Below are 18,573 nucleotides of genomic sequence, written 5' to 3' on the forward strand. Positions count from 1 at the left end.
CCACTGGCAATGGGAGATAACCAAGGCTTGGACCTCAACCCATTACTCCCATTGTCCTCTTGTTTGATTCTGTCCTAGTGACACAAAGAAGTTACAATCAGTATCTGTAACTCTAACATTTTAAAGTTGTTTTATGTCACCACCAGGAGCATCTTTAGCAACTACCCTGGTCTACGGTCATATTTATTTGCTATTGTGACTAGAGATTCCAGTTATTATTGCTGGCAGTATTGTTACATAACAAATTGCCCCAGAACATAGCAGCTTCCATTGTTTTGCCTTCGTTTTTTTGGGTCAGAAATTTGGGAATGGCCCATCTGGAAAATCATCTCCTGGGGTCTCTCATGCAGTTGCATTCAGATGTTGGCTGGGTCACAGTCACCTGGAAGCTCAAGTGGGCTGGACACCCAAGTTGGTTCATTAGGTATGGCTGGCAGGTGGTACAGGGTGTCAGCTGGGCTCAGCCGGGGCTGATGATTGGAACACTGATACATGCCTCCCCAGCATAGTGGTCTCAGGATAATTGGTTTTCTTACAGGTAAGGTGCCTAACTTCTAGCTTCCCCATAGTGAGCATTCCCTGAGAATGGAGGGGAACTGATGTTGCCTCAGAAGTCATGAAGCATTACTTCTGTTGTGTCCTATTTGCTATAAGTGACACACAAGCCCACCCAAATTCAGGGAAAGGGGATTAGACCCCACCTTTCAGTGGGAGGAATAGCAAAGATATTTCTACCATCTTTTAACCACCACACTCTGTGACCAGCGTAATAAGCAAATTAAATGTGATTGCCTTCCTTATACTGATGTTCTCTGGGGTCTTCATCCATAATGTTACAAGTAGTCATAGAAATGCATATCAACTAATCAAATTGCTCTGCTAGATCTATTATCGCAGAAACCACAAGATGCTCCCATCCAACAAAAACTGATTTCTGTGCACCTTGACCCTATAATTTTGTCAGAGAAACATTGTTCTCCACCAGCTCCATGCGAAGACCCTGAAAGCTAGCAGTGCTTGCAGCCACTTAGCTGTTTAAGTTGCAGAGCTAAAATTTGAACTTAGGTTTTCTGACTCTAAGTCCAATGTTTACAACTATGACTCTGAGAGTTTAGAGCTTAAATGAACTCCAGTCATGTCAGTGACATATTCTGCATCAAGTACCTGGATGCATTGGGCATGACTAGAAAGTATTCCTTTAATACGGAGCAGCTTTATCTGGCCTCATCCTAGTTAGATGACCTCTCCTTGTAATACACACTCAACGTTTCCTTATCTTTTCTTTAGTGGCCTTTATCACCACAGCCATATATCTTATATTCTAGCATTGTATCCTGAGATGTTCTGACCCACTTGTTTAAGTTGGGCATTGTACTAGTGCCAACTGATGGAAGTATTTGCTGCTCTTCTGGGCAAAGAAAATGGAATCAACCATCTTTAGAATCCTAGAACTGCAGCAAAACCGTGCACCAGGAAAGAAGGAGATTTTATTTTGAGTATAGAATGTCTTTATCGATTGCCTGGCTGAAGGAATTGAGGATTAATAAGGATTAAAATGGCAAGCAAAATGAAACTAGATGGAGTTCCGAAGGGCTCAAGGGACCAGACTAGAATTCAGGATGATCCTCAGCAAATTAAAAAGGCAGCTTGTTAGAAAGGAGATAAAACCCAGGGGGAAGAAATGTAGGATGGCTCATTGCAGTGAAAATCCACATGACTGCACAGGTAAGTAAGATTGGCTGGACACGACCATAATAGACACTCATACCAGCGCTGGTGAGCATCATGGCAGTAATATTAACTTCAGCTTTGGAGTTCATGGGCATGACTAGAAAGTATTCCCTTAATATGGAGCAGCTTTCTCTGACCTCCCCCTAGTTAGATGACCTCTCCTTGTAATACACACTCAATGTTCCTTTACCTCTTCTTTAGTGGCCTTTATCACTACAGCAATTTTTAAAATTTTGGTGTGATTATTGGACAAATATCCCTAATTCTGTGAATGCAAGTGCGGGATCTGGTTCCATCTACATGTAGTGCCTACATAACACCTAATATATAGCTGGTGTCTTCTCAATGTTTATTGAAGAATACATGAATACTAGGATGAGAATAACATAAACCATGGGTCAGCAAATGATAGCCCACTGCCCAAATGTGGCCTGCCATCTGTTTTTGTATGGCTTGTGAACTAAGAGTGTTTTGTAATTTTTCTTCACATTTTTTAAAGTTTATTTATTTATTTTGAGAGAAGAAGAAGAAGAAGAAGAAGAAGAAGAAGAGAGAACCCCTAGCAGGCTCCATGCTGTCAGCATGGAGCCCAACATGTGGCTTGATCTCAGCAACTGTGAGATCATGACCTGAGCTGAAAAGAGTTGGACACTCAACCGACTAAGCCACCCAGGTGCCCCTGGTTTTTACTTTTTTTAATGGTTAAAAAAATCAAAAGAAGAATAGTATTTTGTGTCATGAAGAGTATATGAAATTCAAATTTCAGTGTCCACAAAGAAAATTTTCTTGGATCACAACCATGCTCATTTACTTACGTATTGTCTATGTAACATGTTACTTTTGTGCTTCAGGGACTTTGTGTTAATATGATAGCATTGAATAGTTGTAACAGAGATGGTGTGGTCCACAAAGTCTAAAAAATACTACCTGGACCTTTACAGGAAAAGTTTGCTGACCCCCTGGTAAAATGTGCCTTTTATCATTCTTAGGCTCCCATAAATGGGGGACATATTCCTAATCTCTGGTTGACACTTAATAGTTAAAGTGACTTTTGTGGCCCCTACATCAAAACATACAAAATAGTCATTCTGTTTTCTAAAAGGATGAAGATTATAAAAAAGAAACTACTCAGCTCTCTAGAATTAAGGGAACAATTATTGACTGAATCAATAAATATTAAAATGAGAATCCTGTAGACCAGGCTTTAGCAAGACGATGAGGTTTGGAGTCATGTAGGGCTGGGTTTCCATCCTCTAGATATGTAATCTTAGGCAGTATAATTCTCTAAACCTCAATTAACCTTCCTGTAAAATCGGAATAAAATTATCCTCCTTGTAGGATACTTTAGTAATTAAATTAGATGTGATAGACACTTTTTGGGTGTGCTTGCCTATCCCAAAATCCTTTCTGTGAGAACCCTTCTCCCAACTCCACGGGCAACCTGTGCAGGCCTTTTCATCTCCTCTTCTCTGGCCACAAGTGACTGGACAAAGCATGGATACCTGATGCAAAAGCTGTCCTGGGCCAGCTGGATCTTTCCTCCTGAATTAATTGAAAATGGAACATAGAAACTCCAGTTAGTACATTTAAAGCACTTGGATTTGAGCCACCTGTTTGGGTCACGAGGAAAAGTGGGAGAAATTCGTTTGCAGACTGAGCATAATGAACACATAGCAAGATATTTATGTGGAGAGAATGAAAACAGTCCCCCTGTGTTGGAGTGGAGCCCTTCTGCACCAATTCTGCATGGCAGCTAGCGTTCTCTGATGATGAGTAACTGTTTAAAGTCAGAAGGCCTGCCCATGAAGCTATCCCACCTCCACATCTCTCAAACATCCACACCTCCTAATGGATAAGCCAGAGAGCAGGGAGACAAAGGATCCCTTGTATTCCATGATATGTGCTGCAGACCCTTTTATTTGGAATCCTCCAGCCTCAGAGGATGAGACTGGAAAAGAAAACAACCACACACAGGGATGGCCAGCCCCAGTCCAGTTAAACCAGAACTTTGGAACTTGAACATCAAGACCAGCAAGTCTCAGAAAGTGTTTTTGGGAACATGCTGTTAAAAATGGTGCTTCAGATCAACTAACTCCCTGGCTGCGTATCCTCAGATGCCTGAGCCTTTCCGGTGGCTGTGCAAGAGTGGGATATGTGCAGGAATGTAAAAGATAGGAAAGAAACGAGGGGCCCCAAGATTTGCTACAGATTTGTTACAGATTTGTTAGAGGAACACACAGGCAGCTTAGGGAAGCCCCTAATGCCAACAACTTTCCATTTCCAAGTTTCATTACCTTGAGTTCAACCTCACTACCTTTGTGCCCTTCATTCAGGGAGGTATTTGTGCGCTAATCCTGCTTTATAAAACTAGTTTCAGGGCCTCTGCGTGGCTCAGTCAGTTGAGCATCCGACTTTTGATTTGGGCTCAGGTCATGATCCCAGGCTCATAGTATTGAGCCCCACGTTGGACTCTGCACTGACTGTGAACCCTGCTTAAGATTCTCTTTCTTTCTTTCTCTCTCTCTCTCTCTCTCTCTCTCTCTTTCTCTCACTCTCTCTTTAAAAAAACAAAACAAAACAAAACTTAAAATTCATTCTAATGGACTTTAGTCTCTTGTCACAAACATGCTCTGAATAAAACAAAAAGCAAAGTTTCTGGCACTTAATTATTGTTTAACTATGTAACAATTGTTCTTGCTATTACTTTAAAAATTATTATGAATTGGCATTATTGCTATGGAAGCCAATGGCCATAGTTTTTATAGACGTATAATTCAGTATGTAGGCATTAAATGACATTTCTGGGATTTGCTTTAGAATAGTTTCACAATAAAACTTTTTTTTAAAGAATAAAAAAGAAACAGGTAAAGCAAGTTTGGCAAAATCTTGGTAACTGTTGAATTTGGGTGATAGGTATATGGGAGATAATTGTACTATTCATTCTACCCTGTATATATTGGAAAACTTCATAAGAAAAAGATGATGTTAAAATTATATCGTATGGTTAAAATAATTAGATTTTAAACATATTAAATTGCTTCGACAAATGCCAGTTCATCATGCATGCTCTGAAGAAAGCTTTGGGACACTTTATTCTTCAAAAACTGAAAAGACACCTATCTTGGATGATGTAGAATGGCCCAGAGACAGGCACATGGACCAAAAGACACTTGAAGATCCATCTCCCTGACACACATGTGCACACTTTCCAGCTCTACTGCACTATATTGGAAATTGAAGGACTTCCTTCAAAACAAAGGACAAGGGATTCTCCTTTCTGGGAATACTTAGAAAGCCCTCAATAATCCAGAATGCGTCAAAGAACTGCAAGATTTTCTTAACTCTCAAGGTGGGGGAGGGAATCACATCTTTATCCACACAGAATGCTAATGGAAATGAGGGATTTAGCATCTATGTTTTTGAGTATTCTGTTCTATGGCAGATAAATCTACCCCTGGAAGCTCTCTGTGCTCCCTGGCTGGCTTCCTCCTGAAAGTCCAACCAATAGCCTGCAAGCCTTGGTTACTGAATCTGGTTGCTCAATAAGCTGGAATATTCCCAGTTTGGAAAAATGTGAGAAATAAAGACAAGATATGGTCTAGCCTAAGCTTGAGTATCACTCTTTGGCTGTAGAAGCCAAGAAAGACAAATGTGGGAAGAAAGAGGCAGAAAACAAAGCCGCCAGCAAATTGAACACAGAAATCCTCTGCAGGGTGCATGTGCTCTCCTTTCTAGAAGCAGCAGTAAGGGCTGCCCCATCCATCCCTGAGAGGAGAGGCAGCCCACGATTAGCACCATGGGTGAACAGAGGGTGATGGGAGGAGAGATCTCCATGCTTATTGGTCTTTGACTTCCTGTAACATAGGGTCTGTTAGGAGGCCTGGTAGTCGTGCAAAGGTACAATTGCTAAGTGATAAGTAGAACAGCATTGATCTAGAGGAACTCTGGGCTTCTTGAAGTATTTTGTGCCCAGAGGCACTCAGTGGCAGGAGAGCATGGTAACTAGGAATTTAGGCTCTAGAAAGTGACTCTCTGTGTTCTACTTCTAGTGCCACTCCCTACCTGGGTGAACCTAGGCCGGTTATTTAACCTCTCTTCTGTGGTGTATAACCACGATGATAACAATAAAGTGGATATGAGATCCAGCTTAGCCTAGCCATGTGCCCCAGGCAGCTAATCTCTGATGACTATACCACCCAGATCCCTTGCCTCTGGCTTCTGATTGGATTTGACTAAGGGGAAGCACATCCAAGGGACTAGAGGTCCCAAAGGTTTGGCAGTTGCCAACTTCTGCTGCCTGGTGGCCCTCCTAGAATCCTGATAAGCCATAAAACCTCATCTCCTTCAGGCCAATGAGTGGTAAAGGCTATTGCTAGCAGGGTAACTTCCAATGGTTTTTTTTCCCCTAAATAATCCCCTCACTAAATATCCTCCAACTACCCATTTCGAGTATACAATGCACCTTGACCAGAGCACCTTAAAGCAATGCCTGGCCCTAAATCAGCACTCAATAAACAGAAGTGAATGTTATCCAAGTAAGACTTGGTTTTGGATCTGTGCCATTTCATAGAAATTGTCTATGACCCCACACTGAAAACATATTGGGGAGGGGAGTATCCCAATTTTCCACCAAATATTTTAAGAACACATCAAAAGAGGATAAGAAAGTTAGGACTCTGCAAAATGCTAACATAAAGTGGCCATATGTGTGTGCAGCAATAATTTTGATCACTGGCAGCCTTTGCCTTGTGTCCAAAGGTCACAGTGTCATTGTAAGAAATAATAATGCTGTAGGCCCTTTGACAATAATGAGAAAGGGGAGATTTTCCAGCAAGAAAACCCCTGCCAAATTTGAGGTCATTTTTTACCCACTTAAGACAGAAACTATCCTCTCTGGGCTCCTCGTGATCTAATCCTTTAAGCCTTTGCTGGCACTGGGAACAATGTTAAGCTTCAGGATCAGGCCCTTTGGTTTTTATAATCCATGGGAATTTGAAGATGATAAATTTGTAGAGAGTCTGAAAGTTCCTAACACATAATTGGAGCCCAAGGGGGAAATAATTAGAATAGAGTCATGTAACTCCATCGACTCTTCTCCAAGTCTCTGAATTATATAAGTCTCTTGCTGTAGCTTCCCTTCTCTGCCTGCCCCATTTTGCCATGGAACAAGAAAAGAGGCAGAAGCAATGAAAGGCCGTGAAAAGAAAGATCTGTCCAAAATAACTACTTATTAGCATCTGCTGTGAGAGGTCTGGTGGGGAAAGAAGTCCAAACACAAACAAGAGGCAGGAATCAGCCTTTGATTAAACTTAACTCAGTCTTTCCCGGCCACCCCCCACCCACCCCCGCTTGGCCACCCTTGCAAGGATAACTGACAGTTTCACATAACAAACAGCACATCTCATCTATTCTTATTAATAAGATTTGTGGGGGCAGGTTAGTTTTAATTTGTGATGGCTAAGGCTTCAATGTTGAAAGTAAGAAGATGAACCAGGATTTTCCGTCATCATAAATAGGGCATCTACTAAGAGCATGGACTTTTGTGGGATGTTCCAGCCATGGCAATGAAAGGTTTAGCAAGACCTCAGAAAATGAATTCATATTTCTCTAGTTGTCAGAGGTGCTAACCTAAATTTGCCATCAAATCCAAGCCAGGAAGACAGTCTGTGAAGAGCTGGGTGGGCACCAACGCATGTGCTGTGGGCACCCCTAAGGGGTCAGTAGCTGGGAGTGTCGGCTGGTGTAGGAAATGAGAGACGTCTCTTTAACCTCGGCTCGTGCTTACATTCTGCTTCATCTCCTCTTCTCCCACATACAGTCTGATGAGACATTATCTTACTCATTTCTATTCCAACAGATTTGGTAGGAGCCTACGTTAAGCCAGAAAGGAAAAATCATTAAGAACCACTCCTGACTTCCCAGCCCAGATAGCTCTGAATAATATCTGGCATAGAAGGTGTGCTTAAAAAAATGTTTGCTGGACTCAAAGTCAGTGTGCAAGTTTTTGTTGTGAAGCAGACCAAGGCATTGCTGGTGTAACTTCTGGTTTGCCCTAATGAGATGCCTTGAGGTGTCTGGGTGGCTCAGCAGGTTAAGCCTCTGGCTCTTGGTTTCAGCTCGGGTCATGATCTCACGGTTTGTGAGGTTGATCTCTGTGTCGGGCTCTGCACTGGCATCGAGGAGCTTGCTTGGGATTGTCTCTCTCTTCCTCTCTCTCTCTGCCCCTCCCCTATTCACGCTGTCTCTTTCTCATATAAATAAATAAAATAAAATAAAAAAGATAATCAGTATGCCTGTGGGCTTTTAAGTCATGAGAATATCAGACTCAACTATACGTATAGTTGGAACAAGTAAGTTCAGGTTTATAGCACAATCTGAAGAATTATTGGAGCTGTCTTATTTCCACATCTTGAAATTCCACTATTAGTGAATGACTTTGGGGGAAAATATTGCCTTCCCCAAAAGACTCCTCTAGGGAGTAGATCCCATAAGATCTCATACTTTTACAGCACTCTGGACTTATCTGTTTTCTAATCCTTTAATTTAACTTTAAATTTTGTTTTTGAATAGATAAGATCTTTACTGGTAACTGCTGTACAGATTAGGAAATTAAGGTCCTGCCACCCTGACTTTGAAGAAAGTGTCTTTTTAGAAATTTGACTCTGGGATGTGTGGGTGGCTCAGTCAGTTAAGCATCAGGTCATGATCTTGCAGTTCATGAGTTTGAGCCCTGCATTGGGCTCTATGCTGACAGCTCAGAGCCTGGAGCCTGCCTCAAATTCTGTGTCTCCCTCCCTCTCTGTCCCTCCTCCACTCACAGTCTGTCTCTATCTTTCTCTCAAAAATAAACATCTAAAATTTTTTTTAAAAAAAGAAAAAAGAAATTTGACTCAGGCATTCAACAGATAGTGTTCAGAGTGGACTTATTTTGCAGAGCAATTTCCTTCCTAACTGGAGAGGTTAGAGTTGGGGCTTCAGGCCCCCTGGATTGGGAGCCAGAAATGGAATCCACTCAACTGTTCCAAAAGAACTTTCAACATCTGTCTATGGTGCATTGTGAATAATTTAGTAGATTATTCTTAAACTAAAAACAGAGCTAGTCCTGGAGACCTAATACATGGTACCATGTCTACATTTGTAGACAACAAATTATATTTTAGACACTGAACTTGCTAAGAGACTAGATTTTAATTTTTCCCAGTGCTGGAAGAAATGATAATTACGTGACCCTACACAGGTGTTAGCTAACACCATACAGAAATCACATTGCAATAAAAATGTTTCAACTCTATGTTGTACATCTTAAGCTTATGCAACGTTGCATGTTAGAGATAACATGATAAAGAAAGTAAGAGAGTCCAGACCCTGGAATAATGAATGGGTTTTAAGAACACCTCACTTGGGCAACGTTTGTGCATTCTGACGGAAGTGCTTCAGACACAGCTTTCTTTCCAACCAATGGGCAGCAGGGTTCTGTATTTGTGATCTCATCAGGGAGACCAATATTTGTGCTTTCTGCTGACCCTTCCACCTTAGAGAAAGACTTGATCAACAGTTTGATTGAATGCTCTGATTAGAAAGTTTCCTGGAAAGTTTCTGTGCAGAGCATGTGGCTATAGCCTCACTTCCAACACATTTATCTATACAGAGGCAAAAATCAGAGGTCTAAGAAGGAAGAATACAAAGAATTATGGCCACGTATAGGTTCTTGAAGCAATCAGTAAATCAACACTGAGGAAGAGGAATACATAGCTGTAGGAGGCAGCCCTGAAATATGCTTAAGAGGCATTTCTTGGGATCAGTATGAGCTCATCTTTGGATCTGTGCCTTCAAGGATCCTCATAACAGTCCACCCCTTGGTTTCTGGTCTGTCTTGACCTGGGCTAGTCAATAGCTTCCTCTGTTAACACTATAAATTCGGCCTTTCCACTCGGGGCTCCTTCCTGTTGCCTTCTTTCTAATACCTCACCCCAGCAAGGACATTGCAGGGAAATGCCACACCTGGTTCTGACCCAGATCCATCCCACTGGTCTCTCCACCTGGGGGCCAAGAAACAGTTCTCAGAGTATCTCTGAACTCTGTTGATGGATAACAGCCAATGCTGAAATGACAAATAGACTCAGGAATGTCATGATGGGTGCCCAGTGGAACCATTTCATTGATTAAACATCCCATGATGTGTTTACTTTATCCCAACATGTACTTGGGTGTGGGTGTGGAAGATGATCCCAGCCATGCCTCCCCCTGCATAGACCTGCATTTTGTTTCTTTGCTCCTGCCAGGCAGAGGGACACCAGGGAAAGAGAGGAGGGCAAGGGGGAATGAATGCTATCATTTTTGTTTTTGACCTTTCTGGTTCTTTTTCTCTTTCCCTCAGGACTTGAGATATACTTTGTGGGTGGTAGAATATAAAGCCTAAATGTGAACTCATTTGAAACACTGGGTACAAGAGCATTTTCCCAAGTTACATCCATTCTGGGTCTGGCCAGATAATTATCACAACAGCTGTTTGCCCCAGTACATGTACCCTCAGCCCACCACTGAGTCACCTGCAGCTGCAGTGTGGACAGTTCCTAACTGCTCCATCAACACCCCACCTCAAGCAGGTGCTTCTCTCTTTCCAACTGTTTGAGGGCTTTCTTCAGTGCCTGAGAAACTTGCTCAGCTCACCTGGAATGCAGCTGGGAAGTTGGGGATTTAATGCCACCAGAAGCAGCCTTCAGCCAATAAGAACCTGAAGTCAGAAGATACATACCTCAGCTTCTTAATTTCCTGGGGAATATTAGTCAAGGTTCTCCAGAAACAGAGCCAATGGAAGATACAGATACAGATATAGATATGCTTTTATGTTTATATATATGTTTCTTATAAGGAACTGGCTCATGCAATCAGATAGGCTAAGAAGTCCCACAGTCTTCTGTCTGCAAGCTAGAGAGCCAGGAAAGTGAGCAGTTTAACTCCTGTCTTAGTCTGAAGGCTCTCATTGAGACCCAGGGGCACTCTAAGTCCCAGTCAAGAGAAGACCAGTGTCCCAACTCACTGTTGGACAGAGAAAACAAATTCTCCCTCCCTCCACCTGTTTATTCTTTCTATTGAGGTATTCAATGGGTTGGACAAGGCCCTTCCACAATGGGGAGGACAATCTGCTTTACTTGTTCTACTGATTCAAATGCTAATCCCTGCCGGAAACACCCTCACAGATACGCCCAGTAATAGTGTTTAACTAAAAATCTGGGCAACCTGTGGTCTAGTCAAGTTGATACATGACATTAACCATCACGGGAAACAAATCTGAAGCATGGTCTATTCAGTCCCACCTCACCCAGTGAGGTGACCTCTGGTTGCCCATAGCAGGAATCACTTGCTGACACTCCCTCTTCATTGCCTTGCCTCACTTTCTAACCCCTTCACTTGAACTTGCCTGGAGTTTCCTCCCAAATAAACTGCTCATGCATAGGTCCTTGTCTTAGAATCTGTCTTTGGGGGAACCCAAATTAAGACATAAGTTTAAGTGATAAAACATATCCCTTTTCACAGTCTATTATCTTTGACCTAAAATGATGCATCAAGTACAAGTTGAAATTAGGAAAGAATAAAAATTCTGTATAACCCCCCCCCCAAAAAAAAAAAACAATTAATAAGAGATCAGGAGAGAAATCAACTTGCCACAACCCCTACAAGCCTCTATGCTACCTTTTGAAGATTTCAAAAAAGTCTCACTGCCTCAAGACATTCTACTTTCATTAACTGAAACATTTCATAATGGAGGACAACCATTTTACTGTCATTTGTCAGGAAATGGTCATAATAAATATAGAAATGTATAATATCTAAGATGTGAAAGACTACCCAACTTTCACAACCATATAGGTGGTGATTCTGCCTTTACTTTGATTCCAACTTCAATTCTTATTCTCCTAAGAATCAACTAGACCATGGTTCTGCCCTTGGATTCTGGTGAAAATCTCCACTGTATTCTTTCTGCCCTTAAGCAGAACTTGAGTGGATCTCTGGCTTTCAAAGCTATGACCAAGTAAGTCCTAAGTGACCCTCTCAATTGCTATGAATAGGGCAGGACCCTTGGAGTCAACAGTAGAATCAGTTACTAGCATTAAATTTTGCTAAACAGATACTGATGAACTCTAGGTAAGAAACCAGCTCAACAACTTAGATCAAGTTTAATTATAGCAATCTACCATGTAGCATACAATTCTCAAAGTAGAATAGATTTTTAATAGTGTTTTTTAATCTAGAAAAATTACATATGTATAAAATTACTTCTGTTTCTCTGGTGATAATGCTCCATAATAAACAAATTCAAAATTTCAGTGGCTTAAAACAACAAACATTGATTTTACTATCACAGGTATGCTGGTTGGCTGTGGCTGGCCATTTTCAGCAGGGCTGGGCTAAGCTGGACTGGACCCCAAGTTGTGAATCAGCTTTGGGTCTGCTCTACCTTCTTCTTTGGGGGACTTACAGTTGAACAAACAACAGCTACCCAGGGCACACTCTTCTCATGGCAAAGGGTGGGAATGTAAGAGGCCAAGACAAACCATGCAAGCACACTTAAAGGCCGTGCTTGGACATCCCATGACAAGTCTGCTCATATACCATTAGCCAAAGAATGTCCTTGGGCCGAGTGCAACATCTGAGGAGAAGGGACATATACTCTGCCTTGCAGAGTGGGAGGCACTGCAGAAATGGCCAAGGGCATGCATACGTAATCCTGTTACTTAAAGGGAGAGAAGAATTGGAAATCTACCACAATATGGAAATTTTTAAACATAGCCAAAAGTAGACAGAATGTCATAATAATCCTGATCATGCATCCACAACAGTCATCTCACTACTAATCTTGCTTCACTCCCCCTCACTCCCTCATTATTTTGAAGCAAATCATGGATGAGTGTCTTTTAAGGAAAGAAAGTAAATCTATATTTTTGCGGGATATGGCAAATTATTTAGGTCTCAAAGAACTGACAAAACAATGAAAGGTATTAACTATTAAGTCAACTTGATATGAAATAAAGCATAAGAACATACTCAACAACACTGAAAGTCAATTCCAAGATGCTGTCATGGGCACTTTACACTGAATATTGATGTATTTTATATTTAACTGCCTGGTCTAGCTAAAATAATGAATACCACCAAATTCTAAAAGTAAATGCCTACTGTTTAACTAGTTCGTGAATCCTAGCAACAGATGAGGAGGAAGAAGAAGGAAAGAAAATTTGAAAAAGCAGCATTTTGAGATGCAAACCAGTTACTTTATCTGTGCATGAGAATTGTATCACTTTTGGCCAAAGCTTCACTTCCTTGAGATATTTTATTTTCATCTATTGGAACATTTTATAATATGAGACAATTACAAAAATAAACCTCAAGTGAGTTACAAATGTCAAAGAGGCACAAAACTTCAAAAAGTACAGAAATAAGAAATATTTCAGAGTGTGTTTAATGAAACGAATCATCACATCAATTTATTAAAGTATCACTTTTAACTCATATTTAAAATACCATTTCAATTTCTGAAGTGGCCAATGGAAATATGTTCTTTTAAGTTTATTCATTTATTTTGGGACAGAGAGAGAGAGAGAGCATGAATAGGGAAGGGACAGAAAGAGAGAGAGAGAGAGAGAGAGAGAATCCCAAGCAGGCTCGGTGCTAACGTGTGGGGGTTCAAACTCACAAACATGAGAGCATGACCTCAGGCAAAACCAAGAGTCAGACGTTTAACTGACTGAGCCACCCAGGAGCCCTGGAAATATATTTTTTAAAGTCCTGTGAGGTTACTTCACTGGTCAGCAGTGTCATGTAGCCAGCCCTGTCCCCTCACACCCCGTTATTTGTATCCTTATCTCTGCTGTGCAATACTGTATGAGCTAGATCTTTTTATACAAGGCAGGTCCCATGAACATTGAAAAGGCCTTAGGAGAAGGGAAGTTTCTGGAGGTAGCCCAGGGGGAACCTGGTCAAGGGGAACCTGGATACAGCGTCCAGTGCTCAAGTGATCACTATGAGTGTGGACTCTGGCAACAGCATGTCCTCCTTCATCAATGCACCGTGGGGAATCAGGCATGAGGATGAGGCCTTGGCTCCTCCTGGGGTGGTGAGGACCACCCAGATTCACACATGCTACTCTTTCTCCCTCTTTCCCGGTGTGGTGCTGTGGGACCCCCCCCGCACAGGGGCTGCAACCCAAAGCCTGGAGAACTATCTGGAGGAGATGCCATTTAGCAAGTATCATCATCATTGCATCCACACAGTTCACATGAATCTCACGAAGCTTGCCAAAACCTTTCAGGGCCTGAGAGAGGTTCTACACTGTCTGGACCACGCTGGAGAGGGACCCGAGCACACGTGCCCTTGGGGAGAAACAACTCCTGCAGAGGATTCTCCAAGTATGGAGAATATCCAGGAAACTCTCCAGAATGAGTGGGTGTGTGAACACAACACATTCCTGGTCTTTAGCCTTGACCCCTTATTGCATGACTTCCCAGAGCTTAAGGACACCTTGCATAGGGACTTCTCTGACATTGGGTTCCATTTCCCTTGGAAAACCTGTCCCACATCTGTGAGAAGATCATTAAAGACAAGGAAAACTCCTTGCAGAAGAGAACAGCCTTACTGTGTCTTAAGGACCCTTGACATCCAGGATGAAGATGATTTGGAGTCATTTCTGAACGCCTAGTGTTCACTTTTTGGTATGGATGATGAATCTCTCTAGCAGGTGGCCTAGAGAATGGGGGATGCCTGCAGAGGAGTACAGAGCCTTCATGAAGTACCTGGATGTGTACACTCTCCATAAAGTGAACTGGAGACTGACTTTCATGACTTGTTCAGTTATGAAGCATTCCTTAGCCTTCCTTAACTACATCCATTTCTTGGGTGACTATGTCATTCTCCGTTTCAGGTAGAGGTAGCAAAGATGCATCCCTGAGTTAGATACTAGAGAAATGAAGACCATCCGGAGGAATCCTTTCCTCCTGTGAAACTGGCTTCGGAATTGTCCAATAGGCTCATTCTCAAGTGGAAGTCAGGCTGCTTTGGGGTCTTCTTCTCAGTAGGATACCTTTTTTCTCCACCAGAAAGGAAGAGATTCAGCTGAACTTTTTTTTTCTATTTCTAAAAGTGTTAGTTCCCTGAAAGGAATTTTTAAAATTGCCTATCTTCCAGCCCGATTCCTAATGTACTATTCCTTTGAAGAATAAATACTTGCTAAAATCGTTAAATAAGTTTTCTGGCTTCAGAAAAAAAAAGTCATGTGCACGATCACTGTATTCGTTTGCTTGGGCCTCCATAACAAAGAACCACAGGCTCTGTGGTTTCAACAACAGAAATGTATTTTCTCACTGTTCTGGAGGCTGGAAGTCTAAGATCAAGGTGTCAACATGTTTAGTTTCTCTTGAGACCTCTACGCTGGGCTTGTAGATGGCGACCTCCTCACTACATCCTCAAGTGACCTTTTTTCTGTGTGCACACATCCCTGGTGTCTCTCCTACTTTATAAGGACACCAATCATATTGCATTAGGATCCCACCCTTAGGACATCATTTAACCTTAATCACCTCTTTGAAGGTCCGATCTCTGTGTACAGTCACATTGGGGGTTAGGGCTTTAACATATGAATTTTAGGGAGATACAATTCAGTCCATTAACAATTACATCAAGTTAGTCTTGTTACAACTGTTGAAAGTCAATACCAGTACTAAAAGTAGTTAATAGGCTGATAATATAACAATAAAATAGTTAGTAATATAGCACTCATTATGTACCAAGAACTCTTCTATATGCTTTACAAATATTAACTTATTTTTAAAGTCCTGTTATGTAGGTACTATCATGTCCCCACTTTACAGATGAGAAAATTGAGGCACAGAAAGCTTAAATAAAAAAGTAGACGTAGGGTTGCCAGTTAAGTGCAGGATTCCCAGTTTGATTTGAATTTCAGATTTACACCAAGTAACTCTGTAGTGTGTTCCAAATACTGCATATGACATGCTTCTACTAAAACAGTGCATGCTGTTGATCTGAAATTCAAATTCAACTGGGCATCCTTTTTTTTTTCTTTTTTTTCTTTTTTTTTTTTTTTTTTTGCTAAATCTTGTAACCCTAATTAGAGGCAAGATGCATTTTCTATTATACTAAAGCAGTGATTTTAAATTCCATTCAAGAGTTCCTGAAACATTCTGGAAATATAATAGGAAGTTGCCAAAAGGGCAAAAGAGAAGGTGAACGGTCAGATCCCCCTCCTTTCAAATACAGCAACTCCCTTTTAATCTCCTTTATACACTGAGATTTTCTATAAAATTTTTTGAGAAAAAAAATATTCCATTGACTTAAAAAGTAAGTTTGCAAAGTCACTGCTTTTCTGGTAAAGCCAGCATAGCTTTTGACATTTTAGGGGATTTTTTGTTTGTTTGTTTGGTTGGTTGGTTGGTTGGCTGTTTGGCTGATGTGGGGCCTTCATTTTTTTGTCCAAAACTTTTACCTTTGTCTTTTTCAAACTTGATGTTCTCTCTCTCTCTCTCTCTCTCTCTCACTCTCTCTCTCTCTCTCTCTCTCCCTGCAAAGAACCCCCCGAGATTGGTCATTTGTTTAGAGGACTCTAAAAGAAGGATTTGCAGCTCTAGTGTTAAGGCCTACAGGCTGCCCCAGTTTATGCTAAGTTAAATGTGAGCCCAACATCATCCACACTTTTACATATTATCCACAGCTGCTCCGGGGTTAGAAAGGTAGAGTTGAGTAGTAAAGAGGCCGTATGTCCCAAAAAGACAAAAATATTTACTCTCAAGTCCTTTATGAAAAAACTTTGCCAATCCCCGATCTGTAAGAGTCTATTTCTGATGGCTATGGTTTAGAAACAAGGGGTTGTGAAGATTGTTCTGAGTTTAGAAGAGGTAAGATTAACTGGGCAGAGTGATTTTCTGTCATAACTTTTAATTACTTTATGTCACTTGGAAAAATTGTCTCATAAAACAGCATAGCTTTCAGACCAAGTGTTTCTGTGGAGATTCAGTCACATGGATTGTTGCTGGTAATGACCTGTAATTCTGGAGAGATGAAATAGAGAGGAAGCTTTAACTGGGACAAAGTCTATCAATATTTTCTGCACTCTTTTCAAAAATGAACCACGAAGCAGAAACCCGATAATTTTTTTAACATCTTTTTATTGAGGTATAATTGGCATATGACGTATTAGTTTCAGGTGTGCAACATGATTCGGTATTTGAACATATTACAAAATGACCACCACAGTAAGTCTCGTTAACACCTGTCACCATACATAGTTACATATGTTTTTTCTTGTGATGACAACTTGTAAGATTTACTCTTAGCAACTTTCAAATATATAATACAGTATTGTTAACTATGGCCACCATGCTGTACATTATATCCCTATGACTTACTTATTTTATAACTAGAAACGTGTACCTCTTAACTCTCTTCATCCATTTAACCCATCACCCATGCCCCACCTCTGGCAAGCGCCTATCTATGAGCTTGGTTGTCTTGTTTTGTCTTTAAGATAAGATTCCAAAGATACGTGAGATGACATGGTGTCTTTCTCTGTCTGACTTCATGCAGCATAATGGCTCCAAGATCTATTCATATTGTCACAAACGGTAAGGTTTCGTTCTTTTCTTATGGCTGAATAATGTTCCATTGTGTAAATATGTATATGTAAATAAATATATGGAAAACAATGTGGGCATATAATATATTGCCACAACTTACATACTCTATACTGTTTTTCATCGTGATTGCACCAATTTACATTCCCATCAACGGTGCAGAAGGGTTCCTTTTTCTCTGCATCCTTGCCAACATTTGGTATCTCTTGTCTTTATGATTTTAGTCATTCTAACAGATGTGAGCTGCTATCTCATTGTGGTTTTGATTTGCATTTCCACGATGATCAATCATGTTAGGCATTTTTTCATGTACTTTCTAGCCATTTGTATGTCTTCTTTTTTTCACAATTTTTTAAAAATGTTTATTCATTTCTGAGAGACAGAGGGAGGCAGAGCACAGGTGGGGGAGGGGCAGAGAGAGAGATGGAGACACAGAATCCGAAGCAGGTTCCAGGCTCCCAGCTGTCAGCTCAGAGCAGGACGCAGGGCTTGAACCCATCAAACACGAGATCATGAACTGAGCAGAAGTCAGATGCTTAACCAACTGAGCCACCCAGGCACCCCCATTTGTATGTCTTCTTTGGAAAAATGTCTATTTTGATCCTCTTCCCATTTCTTAATCGGATTGTTTGGTTTTTGGTTTTTTGGTGTTTGTTTTTTTGCTATTGAGTTGTATGTGTTCTTTTTATGCTTTGAATATTAAGTCCTTATCAGATATATGATTTGCAGATATTTTCTCCCATTTAGTAGGGTGTCTTTTCATTTTGTTGATGGCTTCCTTTGCTGTGCAGAGGCTTTTTATGTTTAGTTTGATGAGGGCCACTTGTTTGTTTTATTTTGCCTTTGCTTTTGGTATCAAATCCCGAAGTTCATTGCCAAGATAATGTCAAGGAGCTTGCCACCTTTGTTTTCTTTTAATTTTATACTTGCAGGTCTTACAAATCTTTAATCCATTTGGAGTTAATCTAGGGATATGATGTGAGATAGTGGTCCAAAGAAACCTATAATTTTTTCTTTGATTCCAGATCACTCTCTGAATCAGTTCTCCAACAAATCACAATAATCAGCAACATTAGAATTCCAGACAAGGCATTCAAGGCTGCTGGATGCTTACAATAATCTAAAAGGGTTTAGGTTGATAATCCCAGGATTAGCATTGGAAATTTTAATAGAGTTGCCGCGTCTTTGAAGTCACATCTTA

The sequence above is a fragment of the Prionailurus bengalensis genome, chromosome A3, assembly GCF_016509475.1.
Source record: "Prionailurus bengalensis isolate Pbe53 chromosome A3, Fcat_Pben_1.1_paternal_pri, whole genome shotgun sequence".
Taxonomy (NCBI): Eukaryota; Metazoa; Chordata; class Mammalia; order Carnivora; family Felidae; genus Prionailurus; species Prionailurus bengalensis.